Below are 15,617 nucleotides of genomic sequence, written 5' to 3' on the forward strand. Positions count from 1 at the left end.
TCGTCAATTTTTCTTGATCAAATCATTAATATACTGCCTGTATGACCTCATTCTCTATCTTCTACTCTGACAGTCTTCACAAAAATAATACTATGTTAACATCAATGACAAACCTAGTCATGAATGTAACATGCCAATTATGCTAACAACTTCTCCAATCCTTAAGATAATCCCCCAAAGGAATACCATCAACATTCATACTAATATAAAGAATGAAATAGAACTTGAAGCCCAAGGCACAAAATCTTATGTGCTCTTAAGCTAAGGATCCAAAATAGGTCCTCAACATGATGTCAACTGCATTCAACTCAAAACCAAAAGAAGAAATGTCTACTTCACAAATTGTAGACCGGTACAAGAAAATAGCAACTATTTTTGGTCAATGCAAGATTTTTCATTGACCCAAGATGCTCCTATATCAGGCACCTAGGATAAGTAAAGAATTAATGCCCACATTAGGAAATTCTGATAGTCTGACCCGAATCATAAAGATATAACTCAACTTGTGTTATCCATGGATTGTCCTCAACTATTTTTTTCTTTGCATTGAACTAGGTACTCCATATAGTCTTTTCCTCTAGTTCTCTTACTTATTCTACTATCCAAAACTTTCTCAATGTTGTCAGTCATCCTCTTGAAATAATCTAGGTTGTCTTTTAATTCCTCATCTAATTCACAAAACTAAAAGATGAATGCAATATTTAATATTGGTGAAATGTCCATATCTTTTGGTAATTTGACTCCAAAAGCATTTCCATTGTCAAATTTCCTCAAAATTTTGCAAAGAACAAACTTCTTCATTATCAACTTATTGTAGGTACCAACAGGAAATCTATTCTTTTTCAAGTGAACCATAACCTCATCTCCAACCTCAAAAGATTGATGTCTTCTTCCTTTATCTTCTTTCTACTTATACTCAAAGTTACTATTTTCTTGATTCATCTTTACTTCGTCATGCAATTTTTCATGAAATCCACAAATTCCTTTGCTTTAGCATTTCTCTTCATTTTAGTTTTATAATTTCTCAATTTAGTAGTCCCTTTTGGATTCAATCCATTAACAATATCGAAAGGTGTCTTTTGGTACTTCTATTCAAATACTTTTTATATGTAAAATTTTCTTATGCTAAAATTAAATCCCAATTAGTGGACTTATCTCCAACCAAGCATCTTAGCAAGTTACCCAAACTTATTTTTGAATTAAGTTATTTTTTCATCTATATGTGGATGAAATGTAGAACTAAACTTCATCTCTATATCCAACTTCTTCCAAAGTGTTCTCCAAACATATCTAGTAAACTTAGTATCCCTATCTAAAACAATAGTCTTAGGTAATCCATGCAATCTTACCACTTCTTTAAAGAATAATTCAATTGTTGAAAGTCTTATTGGGAAACAAGATACTGAGAGGGGGGTGAATTGGGATCTATAAAACTTTTCAATGCTTAAACAACATAACAGATTAACTGCATTCACTCCTAATCCATCACATATCTTAGATCCCATATTGTATAAATTATAATGCTAAAATAAAATCTATCTAACCATAAGATCCATGAAAATATAAACACATAACACAAAGATTTTGGTTACCTAGAAACCCTCCAAGGTGAAGGTAAAACTAGGGTGAGGATGAAATCCACAAATCTTTACTACTACAATAACAAAGTTTTCCTATTAGGGACACAATTTGATCATTTTTTATGATCTACCCTATGAGGGGTTTGCTCTGTTAAAATCTATAAAAGACTATTAGGTCTCACCTTGATTAAAGGATTGTACACTTACAATGAAGTAAGGACTCTATTAGGAGACTTAAATAAGGTCTATTAAAATCGCTTTGTTAAGATATGTTCCTTGATTCATTGTTGAAATGTCTCAATACCTGATCCTTTAGTTTTCTCTAAAAGTTGTTTACAGATCTCCTCTCTTCAGTGTCTCAAACTAATCTCCTTATCTGATACTCTATGTTCTGCCTTTCACTACTAGATTGCTATGTATGTTCTTCTCTCTGACTTAGCCTCCCTTGCAATGCTCTTAGCTTGTTTACTCCTTCACACTTTCTTCCTACTTGCATCCACAACATTGTGATTTTAGGGTTAGACCCCTTCTTAAATAGATAATTGTGGAAAGTTCTAGATCATAATCAATGATCCATAATCCGTCCTTTTTTCATTTTCCCTTCTAATTTTTTGATTGGTTAATCTTCCTTTCTTAGGATTAATATCTTCTAAAAAAATGCATAATTTGATCCTTGACTATCTCTTAATGTCGCATAGAAGTTAGATAAAATAATTTACATAAGTGTTTGTGTCATTACAAACACATGCCAAAACTAGTTTACTCGATAATTGAATGTTTTGATGCTCGGTCATAACTAACATTCACACTGTCATTCAACGTCTATAGGCTTGGCATATACTGACTTAGTCAATGTTAATTAACCTTTACATCACTTGGTCTCCATTGATTGACTCACCATGTATACTGGCTCGATCTCTACTGGGGTGCTTGGCAACCTTTGACTTTTTTGGCATGTAACATGATATGAAACAAGTCCTTTGTAGCTCGACCTTCTCTAGATGGCTTAGTTGCAGTGATGACCAACCAACACTACCTTGGAAATGACTAAGCATTGGACACTAATAGGAAACTGGGCTTAGAGATCAAAAATCTCCCCCTTTGACATTAGTGGAAAAAATGCTTTTTCATGACTTAGCAATCAAAGATATCAAAAAATGTAACACTCCCCCTAAGACTGTGATTCAGTCTTCAAAAACTTTAGCTCTACTATATAGTATATGCATTCCATTAAAATTTTATGTTGACTCATCTGATAATAACTCTACTTCTTATCTAACTTTCTTACATTTCTTTATACACTTATGATAATTGCCACCTTTATTGTATGTAGATAATATTTCCTCCCTTTTTCCTTTCATTCTCTTACTTTCCCCCTTGTTTTTGTCACTCATGGCTTAGGGTTTGCAGGGATCATCTTATATTTATCCAAAAATATTTTGTGAGGAGCCAAATTTTCTTCAAGTCCTTTATTCCATCTTTTTCTCACTGATTCCATGACTTGAGTTTGAATTTCTAGCTAGGAAGCTGGATCGATTAGGCTCTCAGTTGTTGAAAGATGGGGATCTTTCCTTGTAAGATTTTAAGCCATAGATAATTCCTTCTGAATTATCTCTAAATGGGATAATAACATGAATTGAATTGAAATTAATATTTGCCTAATGGTATTTTCTCTTGCCATTAGTTTGGCTAATCTCTCCTAATCATGTCATTTTATTATAAGAATGGGTGCTTGAACTTGCGCTCTTTCTTATTGAAAGTGTACAAGCCTTCATATATTCCTATATATTATCAATAGCATGTTGATTCTCCAATGTGAAGAAATCAACATCACAATGTTTCATATACAAAGAATGAATAATTGGCAAAATTGCTTCTAAGCTCATCACAATGTTGGAAAGTTCAACCTGCCTAATTGCAAGTTTAGTTGAGACTTTCTCCAAACTTTTGTGCTCAAATTTCTTCTCAAACCATTTCACCATTTTTTCATTGGTCTCTATATCTTATGTTTGATTTTTGTCAACTACATACACTAGTTGATTTAAAATTTTATGTTTCTCATTAACACTATGAATCTCAAAAAAATCAACAAAAATATCCTTAATAGCATGTAATGCATGTTTTTGTTTGATCTCTCTCCTTAGTTTTTCTTGTTTTCTCTTGTGACTCAGCAAAGTTTGCAATTCCTGCATCTATTCCATAGTCATATTATTTAGGTTATACATTGGCAGTGTAATGACCTCATCTAGACTTATTGTCTCCTTTGGTGTTTCATCTTTATGTGTTGCTATCTATGACAGAGGAGTACTATCTGTTGGAAATATAAGAGGAGTAGCTAAGAGGGGAGGGTTGAATCAGTTACCACTAAAATAAATCCCAGATCCCTTAGATGTCAGTACAATAATACAATCTGAAAATTGGATTCTACTGATGCTCGGTAAACATAAAATGTTGTAACTTAGTAGTTACAGAATGTGCTCGATAAATGCTTAACATAAAAATTTTAGATGTTATCTATGATTACTATTGCTTTAACTTTATTGCAAACACATAAAAGAAAATAGCATTAAAACATTTGACATCAGGATTTAACGTGGAAACCCAATTTGGGAAAAACCACCAATTGAAACTAGTTACTATTTTCACTCTTCTAAATTGAGCCTTGTTAGGAGCCAACCCTATTAAAGGTTACAAAACACATTGTTGGGTGTGACCCTATTAAAGCATTTAATCACCTTATTAGGAGTGGCCTTGTTAGAGGTCTTGAGACAATTCAATAGAACTATCACCTTGTTAGAGGATCTGCAAATAGTTGTTAAGCCAACTCTATTAGGAGATTTAGATCATTGTTACAATGATTAGAGAGTAACAATGAGATGACCTAATTTGAATGCAACTGAATTACTAATTATAGATCTCTTTTATGGCTTGTACTTGATCCTTCTTGATCGAATATAGATTTTCTACTCCACAAGGATATTCTGCTTATCCTTCAAATTCTCTTTCTCTTCTCATCATTAAATCTTCAATAACATCTTCATTCTTGCACACTTTGAAACCAAAACTTGTGTAGATGCTTAAAATCATCCCTAAATACTATATTAATTAATTTTAATATTGCTTGTGACATCGTAATTAATTATTAATTAATTAATTATATTGCTCACATTCTTCTACAAATTTAATTTAATTAATTAATTAAATGAGTTCATTCTCTTAAGTATTTAAATCTAATTTAAATACTTCTAGCCTTAATGTGTTAAATTAATTTAACACATGATCCTCCATGTTTCTCCATTTTTAAATAAATTTTATTTATTTAAACCCTTACATCCCATTAATTCCTCTAAACCCATGATTAAATTAAATCTCATTTAATTTAATCTTAAGCCTAACCTAGAGCCTAGCCTATAACCATCATTTTCATCCTCTTAAGCCTACTTCTTCTCTAATCCCACTTGATCATTCCTAATCATCTCCCTAATCCCCCTCATTAGCCTAAGAGTGTGCTCACACATGTGTGAGATGGCATGCCTACACACCCTTGTCTTTCACTCTTCTTCTCAAGTTTTCTCACACATGTGTGAGCAAACTTTGAATTCTTGACCATTTGCATGGCTTGCATGTCACCTTCTGTGGCATCTACATGGATGCCACCTCACTAATCCCTCCCTCAAGCCTATAAATAGAGGGCTTGTCTCAAGCATTTGCATCTCCCATTGTTGCATTGTTACCATGTCATTTTGAGTTTTGAGTTCTCATGCTAAGAGTTTGCATTGTAGTTTGATTTTTATAGAGATTTTAGGTGCATACTAACTATTTGATAGCTGATTTAGTTTATCTCATGCATTGTTAGCCTAGTTTCTTCATGTATTAGCATCTCCATTTCATTTACATCTTAATTTAGTTTTCACATCTCATTGGTTTCTTAGTTGCATTCCATAGTTTCATCCTTGAATGCTCTCAAGTATGGCTTTCTCCATAGCCATTTCTTGAGGTGTTCTTCATCTCATTTAGCCTAGATTCATATTTCATTTTCACTCACACTTGCACATCCACTCAAGAGATTCACTCCATTGTTGTGTTTGGGAGAGCACACTAGACATACCCCCCCATCTTAACACACCAAAAAGGCCTCTTATGGGTGCCCTTATTGAGTTGTAGAGGTGGCTGAAAGATTGGGTTTGTTAGCTACTTAGGGTTGCAAAACCCAAGCAAGCATTAGTTAATGTTTGTTCTTTTCATGTTGATGAATCTTTGATTCACTTTCAAGGTTTTTAGCTAATATTTTTTTGTTAACCCATGCTCCTAACAGATCACATTTTCTAGCACACAACTTGACATTATACTTATATCTTTCATATTGTCAAGTCAACTCAAATACAACTTAGAATAATTAATATTCATCACCTTAGTCAACTGGTATCAATAGATAAATCAATTAAGCTTAATATGCCAAAATAAGAAAATCCTTCATTAGCCGACCCAAATTAGTAGACACTAACTCAGAAATGATTTCCTATGTTAACCAACAGAAGCTCGGTTAACACTGTAAACTTACAAAAATCCTTTAGCAACTAAGTGAGCCTAGTTAGCACTGGTTCCATCCAAATTTTCTTTATTAACTAAGTGAGTTTGATTAATACTCATCTTCTACATACTTTCCTTCGATGCTTGAGTGAACTTGGTAGATACTGCCTTTTGAACTAGGCAATCACAAGAATGCTCGGTAGACTCAAAAAACTATCTTCACTGCTCGAGTGAGCTCAACATATACTAACTGATAATGATATTTTTGTAACATCAAAGACAATACACAATTAATAAATTATATTCAACAATCTCCCTCTTTGGCATTGATGGCAACACAACATGTCATAGCATAATGAAATTTTGGATTTATCCTTGAGAACTCCCTCTATCAATGTGAGCTCTTCCTTTCAGTAGATTCTTTCTCTTTCTACAATAACTTTTTCCAAGTTCATTCACAAAAATTTCTCCCTCTTATAACAAACTTCTCCTTCTTTGAAATGACAGTAAACTTCTCCTTCTTTTAGTTCCTTACTTTATTCTTGTTCCAAAAATTTCTTAGATATATGATAGTAAACTTCTCCCTCTTTGACAACACATGCCAAAGACAAAAACTCTATTAATCTCAAAGTACCTTGAGTACTTATTCCTTTGCAATATGCTCTTGTCAATTCTGCACCAACTGATTGGTCTTCAACTTAGCTCTTGTTGATGCATCACTAAACTTTATTTAGTGAACTTCAAATAGGGGAATGACCCCTAGCTTACCTCTTAGATACAAAAATGCATCCTTAGGTAATGGCTTGGTGAATATGTTTTCAATATATTCATTTGTATTCACATATTCCAATCTAACTTCTTTATCTTGCACCAACTCTCTTAAAAGGTGATATTCTATTGCAATGTGCTTTGTTTTGGCATGCATCACTAGATTCTTTGATATGTTGATTGCACTAGTGTTATCATAGTATATGACTATTGGATCCTTTATCTCTATCTTCATTCCTTCCAACAATTGTTTGAACCAAACAATGTTAGAATAATTAACTACTACTGCCACATATCCTGCCTTTGTTGTGGATTGAGATGTACAATTTTGCTTCTTGTTTGTCCAAGACACTTGTCTTTTACCAAGAAAGAATGCTCTACCACTAGTGTTTTTTCTATCATCAATACTTCCTACTTAATCAACATCAGTAAATACTTTAAATTCCAAATTGCCTCTAAGTTTATACCATAAGACATAGTCTTCAGTACCTTTCTGTGTGCTGGAAAAATGTACAAATTGCTGGAACCCTAAGGAATCAAGCTAATTTAAAAGAAATTCACAAAAGCAACCAACAAATCAAAATTCCAACCACCTCTAATACTCAACAAGGGCAGCTATGTTTAGCCATTGTTGGTGTATCTTTGATGGAGGGTGTGTTTGGTATGCTCTCACAAACACAACAAATAAGTAAATCCCTTGTGTGGAAGTGCAAGTGTGAGTGTGAGTGCAAAGTGAATGTTCAATATGATCCTAGACTATATGAAAAGAAGAATACTTTCAAGATATGACTATGGAGAAAGTCACACTCAAAGGTACTCTATGATGCAATGAACGTGAAATTATGAAAACTATCTATGGATGCAAGCTATAATTAGAATGAAAACTCAAACTAGAATGTAAACTAAATATGAATGCACAACAAAAACTAAGATGCAATACAAAATGTAAATCTTACCAACTATCAAATCACTAATATGCAGCCTATGAACTCCATATGGAAATGTAGCTATAATGCAAGCTCTCAATGTGCTGATTCTAGACTCAAAGCGACAGTGTGTCAATGTAATCCAATAATCCTCTATATGCAATGCTTGAGACAAGGCTTCTATTGAAAGACTCTCAGGAAACATCTAGAGGGTGTCTAAAAGATAAGGATAAGAATTAACAATTAAGCACCTTATCCCATATTCTTAGTTGGAAGGATAAAGATGAGGTGGCACATGTGTGTAGAAAGTTCTCAAGTTGTAGACACCATGTGCTTAAAAAGAAATGTAAACCCTTATGATGACAACTCATAAGAGTACACATACTCTTAGGCTTATGGATATAGATTAGGATAAAGATTAAATTAAATGAAATTTAATTTAATCAAGGTCTAGAAGAAATTAATAGGATATGGAGGATTTAAATAAATAAAATTTATTTTAAAAAAAAGGAATAAATGGAGAATCATGTGTTAAATTAAATTTAACACATTAAGGCTAGAAAGTATTTAAATTAAATTTAAATACTTAGGCCAAAAATGAACCTATTTAATTAAAATAATTTTAATTAAATAAGTAGAAGAATGTGACCATTATTAATTAAATTAATAAAGTCATTCGGGATAATTTTTAGTGTCTACATTTTGCCCCTCTTTGATGTGGTGTCAGCACGACATCATATCAAAGAAAATAAAATGCAGATTGCCCCAGAGAAGGAAGGAGAATCCTGATTTTTGCCCCTCTTTGATGTGGTGTCGGCACGACATCATATCAAAGAAAATAAAATGCAGGTTGCCCCAGAGAAGGAAGGAGAATCCTGATGCCCCCTCACAAAAATTGTGCAAGAAATACAAATTTGGGCAATTTTCGTGAAAAGATCTTAGAACGAAAAGAAGGGAAAGAAGAAATGAGAAAATAGAATGAAAATATGGAAGAATCATGAGACAGACACAGCTCAGAGCGGAGAAAGGTGCAAACAGGGTCCACGAGACCTACATAAGCCTCCAGGGGACCCATAGGAAGGTCATTGTCACACCACGAGAAGAGCATCCAGAACAGCTATGGACCCGATCAAGAGATTGCAGCTTGGTGAGCGTGTTCGAGAGCACCAAAGACCAGTCGCGATGGGGGCACTAGTGAGTCATTTGATCCTCCTAGTAATTTGATAGCTAAACTAGGTTAGAGGCATTTATGACGCTCTAAATGTGGCAAAAATTGATCCTGGGTGGAGACGACAGTCTCCACCTTATCGTCTGCGCAGACGACAAAGAAGGGATACCGGCGCCTGCGGAGCTGACAAGGAACATCCTATCGTCTGCGTAGATGCCAAGGTTGCGATAAAACTAACAAAGACGACAGACCATAGTCTGTCATCTGCGTGATAGGGATAGCGGCATCGAAGACGACAGCCTTGCCATGTCGTCTTCGAAAGCAAAGCGAAGACGACAACACATGTGCGTAAGCGCAGACCAGCGTCTTCGCAGATTGCGTCTGCGCTGATCAACGTCTCTGCTGATCAACATCTTCATCTGACGCAACAGAAATGAGAAATGGCGAGCATGAAATGCCCCATTCTGGGAATGAAATGACTGACTTACCATATGTCCATGCTGCAGGAGGGCACGGTACTTTTTAGGTCACGGGAGCACTATCCACTGACCATGGTTATACAGGAGAGACTCACAGACGTGGAATGGGGACATGTGCAGTTGTGCGGACTAGAGCATGTCCACGAGTGGTCCGACTTGAGAGCTCACACAGCACAGCTATCGGCTCTCATAGAGCGATGGCATACGCCCATAGGGAGCTTCCATCTACCGACAGGGGAGGCTACCGTCACTCTCTTAGATGTATGGCAGATCCTTAGAGTGCCTATCAGAGGCACATATCCAGAGTATGTAGGTGAGGGAGCTGATCCCTTCCTGAGAGAGTGCTTCGGTAGGCGACGATAGAGACTACCAGTACAACGATCCTGGCTATCTTGGCGGGGAGCCTTGGAGCAGAGACTACCGAGACTAGCAGTATTCCTAGCCTCTTTGATATGGCGGATGCTACCAGATCATGCAGGACATGGGTGGCCTATTGGCTAAGCACGAGTGTTGAGCACCCTATTACAGGAGGATGGAGAGGTTTACTGTTGGGGACAGACCATCCTAGTAGAGTTGTATCATGACTTACATATGTGTGCATACCAGACACAGCGCACGATGGGACAAGGACTGACACTATGATGGTCTAGTCTTGGGAGCACATTGGGGTTACTCAACCCATCACACGGAGAGAGACCGGCAGCCTGGAGAGCCATATGCATGTAGATATCGGCCTCCTATCCAGTATACATCGACAGAGTCAATGGGATTCTGGCACAAGTGCCTTGATGAGATTATCATGTTTGAATGGACTCCTTATGATGGAGTAGAGCATTGGGGGAGAGTACAGGCAGCAGGGGATGAGGATGATACAGAGGATCAGATGTATCTCCCATTTACACAGACCGATTGCTGGATTACTGGTCGATCTTCTCACGTGATCATGCGATATATGCCTTCTCGGGTGCGATGACAGTTTGGGCATATTCAGGATGTGGTTCCAGATAGGTTCCTATATCCTGTAGTGACTCGTGAGTATGGTCGGCTGTGGGGTCGGGGGATGACGCTACGATTTTCCCGAGCATCATGGTTACCGATGGATAGAGTGCCATGGGTTCATGGTCAGGACAGGGGAGATGCTGGTATGAGACTGGCATATGCGCAGTGGTGGGCAGCACACTAGCCAGTCAGACTGATAGTGCCTAGAGTAGTTCCACCAACAGAGCAGGCATAGGGAGAGGGAGATGGCACAAGAGAAAGGGGATACACTGCTATGGTAGCAGTGCCAGCTTAGGGAGCATAGCATGGACCTCATGGCCGCAGGACAGTTGCTAGGAGGGGTGTCGTAGCAGCACAAGTGCCACCATAGAGGGGACCTCAGGTACAGGCACAGGCACAAGCATAGGCACCTCCACAGGGACAGGTACTGGGAGAAGAGCTAGACATAGTCAGGGCTGAGCGGGATAGTTTACGGGCAGAGGTTGCTAGGCTACAGGCAGAGGTATAGCTGTAGAGAGTCAGAGCAGATAGCACACAGGAGGCACTAGCAGTTTTACAAGCACGAGTGGATGCAGGGGATTTTGCGGGTATGGCAGTGCATGTTGACGTTAAGGAGCTAGCGAGGTTACAGGGAGAGATGTCTACCTTGCATGCCGAGCGGGTGACATATCAGGCTCAGATCGATGAGTATTGCAGGCAGCTAGACATAGCGAGATAAATGGTTACACTGAGGGCCAGTGTGACAGTGATGTAGGAGGCCATCTTAGCCAGGCGATTTGAGGCACTGGCAGTACGAGAGGCAGCCTATTACAGGTCACTGTATCATGATGTCGTACCTATCGACCAGTGACAGCCTGATTTTGAGAGAGGGGCTAGTTCCTGGACCACGGGTGGCAGAGCTAGATCAAAGCAATCAGTAGGGTAGGGCCGACCACCTCGAGGGGGTGACACAGGAGGAGTAGGACCCTCATGGCATGGCTCCTAGATTTTGTATAGAGATTCGATATTTTGACAGATATGTGCAGATGTAGCATTTGTACTATATGATTCTATATGTATTTGGACTGTACAGACATTGATTCTTTTTTGATATATATACATGACATGAGTCGATGATTCTATATGTGTATGAGTGTTTATGATGCATATGTATGGATTTTATGTGATGCTTATGAGACTGACATTTATGATGCAGGATGTGATGTATCTTTTCTATATATTATATGATGCTTAACATGTGTGATGCAGATTGGCTAGCGATTATGAGACTTATGCATTATGATATGTATGTGCCCCTAAATGTAATGCTAATGCTAAAATGAACTAGACTATCTAATGAGCACTAAGAAATGTAATTTGACGAGTAAACTAATGCAATCTATATTGAACAATTAATATAACTTAAAAGGATGAAAAATGAACACTCCGCCTAAAGATGCGACCTAATGAATATCTGTCAAAATCATCGCCTATAAAAATCCAGGAGAATAGCATAGGAGAGGACATAAATAGAACCTTGTCTCAAGCTGGACTCGAATGAAACCCTATACTACATGGACCCTAACTAAGTGAAATCAAGAGATTATGTTGTGTTTATGTGGAGAGCACACCATTATTTTTATTTTGCAAAAGAGTGTATGCATTATATGCTATAGAAGCATAAATGTTAAAGCTCCTTTGCGTAATTGCCCCCATTGCGGCAGGCATTAATATCCGAGACACACACATAGTAAAACCATAAAAGACATAAAGAAAATATGACAAACCAAACAAAAGAGACTTCATGACCAAGTAGTCATTTATCTCACAGTTCTTGCCAAGAGCCTTAAGTCTGGAAAAGTGAAAGTCCCCATATCACCTATAGGAAGGACTCATCCTACGGGGAAATGTTGAATCAAGGGTTTTGTGATAATATGATTGTGTGATTTCGGCAGGGGTTTGTGAAACGAACAAACTTCTTGAATCATTAAGCCTCCAAAAGGTGATTTTATGCGTATCCAAGTGTGGTCACTATCGTAAGAGTGTGCAACAGAATGCAATTAAACAACCATTTGACAGGAAGCATGCAAGAATGGAAATGAAAATGAGGCCTAGCAGACAAGAGGTCTTTTGTTGGATTTAGCAACAAGCGAAAGACTAAGTACTACTCTGCACAAATGGAAAAGGAATAATGGTAGGACATGAAAGGAATAGTTTGGATAGACAATGGATTGGCATTTTTTAAATTATTTTTTTTGGTTTTTTCAAGACTTTTAAAGACTGTAAAAGATCTACAAATGCTCAAGCATAAAAGCGCTTGACATGCTGAATATTTACAGGTTCAGGGAGTGTATCCCCCTTAGGTGTAGCAATCTAATATGCCCCAGAACCATATTTGGTTGTAACAACGAATGGACCTAGCCAATTTGCCTTAAATTTTCCTTTCCTTTCACGGTTCTGGAGATTCCTCATATTATGTTGTAGCACTAGATCACCCACTTCAAATTCCCTCGACTGGACCCTCTTATTATATTGTAATTGGAGGCGATGTTGATATACGCGGAGGTGGTTAAGGGCGCAGAGATGTCTCTCATCAAGGAGTGCCAACTCTTGCAAGCGAGCAACTTGGTATTCTTCATCGGATATGAGGTTTTGTAGAGAGACTCTAAGGGAGGGTAACTCAATCTCAATGGGTAAAATGGCTTCAAAACCATAAATGAGGGAGAATGGAGTGGCTCCTGTGGGGGTGCGAATGGAGGTTCGATAGGCCCAAAGTGCGGGAGCAATCTGGAGATGCCAATTACGGCCAGCTGCATCAACAGTTTTCTTTAGGATTTTCAGGAGGGTTTTATTTGTGGCTTCAGCTTGGCCATTGCCTTGAGGGTAGTATCTGGTGGAGAAATGATGGGTTATTCTAAATTTTTGGCATAACGTGGCTACCTCTTGGTTTTTAAATGGGGTTCCATTATCAATGATAATATCTTGAGGTATACCAAAGCGACAAATAATATAGTTTAGGATAAATTTAGAAATTTTCTTGCCGGTGATGTAGGTTAAGGGAATGGCTTCAACCCATTTCGTAAAATACTTAGTTGCGGCAATAATATACTTGTGGCCATTAGCAGAATTAGGATACACTTGACCAACAAGATCAAATCCCCAGTGGGAAAAGGGCCATGGTGTGATGGTAGGTTGCAAGTCTTGAGCGGGAGCGTGTATCAAATCGCCATGCTGCTGACAAGGGATACATCTTTTCACAAAATGATATGCATCTGCTTCCATAGTGGGCCAATAATAACCTATCCTAAGAAGCTTTTTCGCTAACGTAAAGCCACTAGAGTGGGCACCACAAATCCCTTCGTGAACCTCTTCTAACACTGTTTTAGCTTCATCTGAATTGAGACATCAGAGGAGGGTTCCATCAAAGTGTTTTCGAAAAAGGGTATCACCTATAATGGTATAGCGAGCGGTTCGGCGAATAAAGGTCTTACTTTGGTTTGGAGTGAGGGTTATGGGAATAATTTATGACGTAGATAGGCAAAAATGTCATCATACCATGGAGACTCAGGACCAACGATCTTGCACACCACTTCAGAATCATTCTGCTCATAAGCAGGAGTAACAAGATTCTCAACGAGAAACTCACATTTTGGACTATATTCTGGCATGGCAATCATAGAAGCAATAGTGGCCATGGTATCTGCTACTTTATTGTTAGCCCTTGGAACTTTTTGAAAGACAATTTCTATAAAGTGTTGCTTAAGATTCTCAACTATTCGGTGGTAGGGCAACAATTTCTCATCTTTGGTGTGATATTCATCAGTCACTTGTTTGATAACCAGTTGTGAGTCTCCAAAGACAAGAAAATTCTTAATATTTCATTTAATGGCTTGACGCATTCCTGTCACTAATGCTTCATACTCAACTATGTTATTTGTGCAAGGGAATGAAATTTTGTAGGACTTAGGAATTAATTCCCCTTGTGGCATTACAAACAAAACTCCTGCCCCTGATCCATTTCGTGTGAAGGATCCATCAAAAAATAGTTTCCATGATATACTAGGAGCTATAGTCATAATGGTATCATCTGGAAAGTCTGCCACAATAGGGTGACTGCCTGGAAGAGGTGCTTCAGCTAACTGATCTGCGATGACTTGTCCCTTAATAGCTTTACGATCCTTATACACAATGTCGAATTCACTTAGGATTAAGACCCACTTTTCTGCTCGACCAGTGAGGGCGTCTCTTAACAATAGGTATTTGAGTGGATCAATTTTGGCAATGAGAAATGTAGTATGATTAAGCATATAATGGCACAGTTTCTGTGTACAAAAGACCATGGCCAAACATGCTTTTTCAATAGCAGTGTAATTCAACTCATAACCAACTAGTGTTTGACTGAGGTAATATATGGCTTGTTCATTTCCATTATCATCTAATTGTGCCAGGAGTGCTCCTAAGGAAACTGAAGTAGCTGAAATGTACAAGATCAATGGTCATCCTGCTACTGGAGGGACTAAGACTGGAGGATTAGTCAAATATGCCTTGATTTTTTCAAATGCTTTTTGGCACAAGCAATCCCATTGAAACTGATTTCCTTTACGAAGCAAATGCTGAAGGGGATGAACTTTATCAGCTAGCTGTGACACAAATCTTCTGATTGATTGTAATCTTCCTTGAAGACTGCGAAGCTCTCTTAATGTGGAAGGAGGAGGCATATCCATGATGGCCTTTACTTTTGCAGGGTCTACTTCAATTCCTCTTCTGGATACAATGTAACCTAATAATTTACCGGATTTGACCCCAAATACACACTTTTTTGGATTAAGGCGCACTTTGTACTTTTCCAATCTTTCAAAAATAGTAGTAAGGACATCAATGTGGGCTTCTCTAGTCTTGGATTTTCCTAAGATGTCATCAACATAGTCCTCCATTATGATGTGTAGAAGATCATGGAATATGGTAGTCATTGCACATTGATATGTGGCACCGACATTTTTCAAACCAAAGGGCATGACTTGATAACAGAAGGTTCCCCAAGGTGTGATAAATGCCGTCTTATATTGATCTTCTTCTACAATCTTAATTTGGTTATAACCGAAAAATCCATCCATCAAAGACAACATCTCATGTCCAGCTGTCAGATCCACTATGATGTCTATGTTGGGTAGTGGAAAATCATCCTTAG

Source organism: Cupressus sempervirens, chromosome 3 (genome assembly GCF_028749045.1).
Source record: "Cupressus sempervirens isolate cs-2001-9-10 chromosome 3, ASM2874904v1, whole genome shotgun sequence".
In the NCBI taxonomy this organism is placed as follows: Eukaryota; Viridiplantae; Streptophyta; class Pinopsida; order Cupressales; family Cupressaceae; genus Cupressus; species Cupressus sempervirens.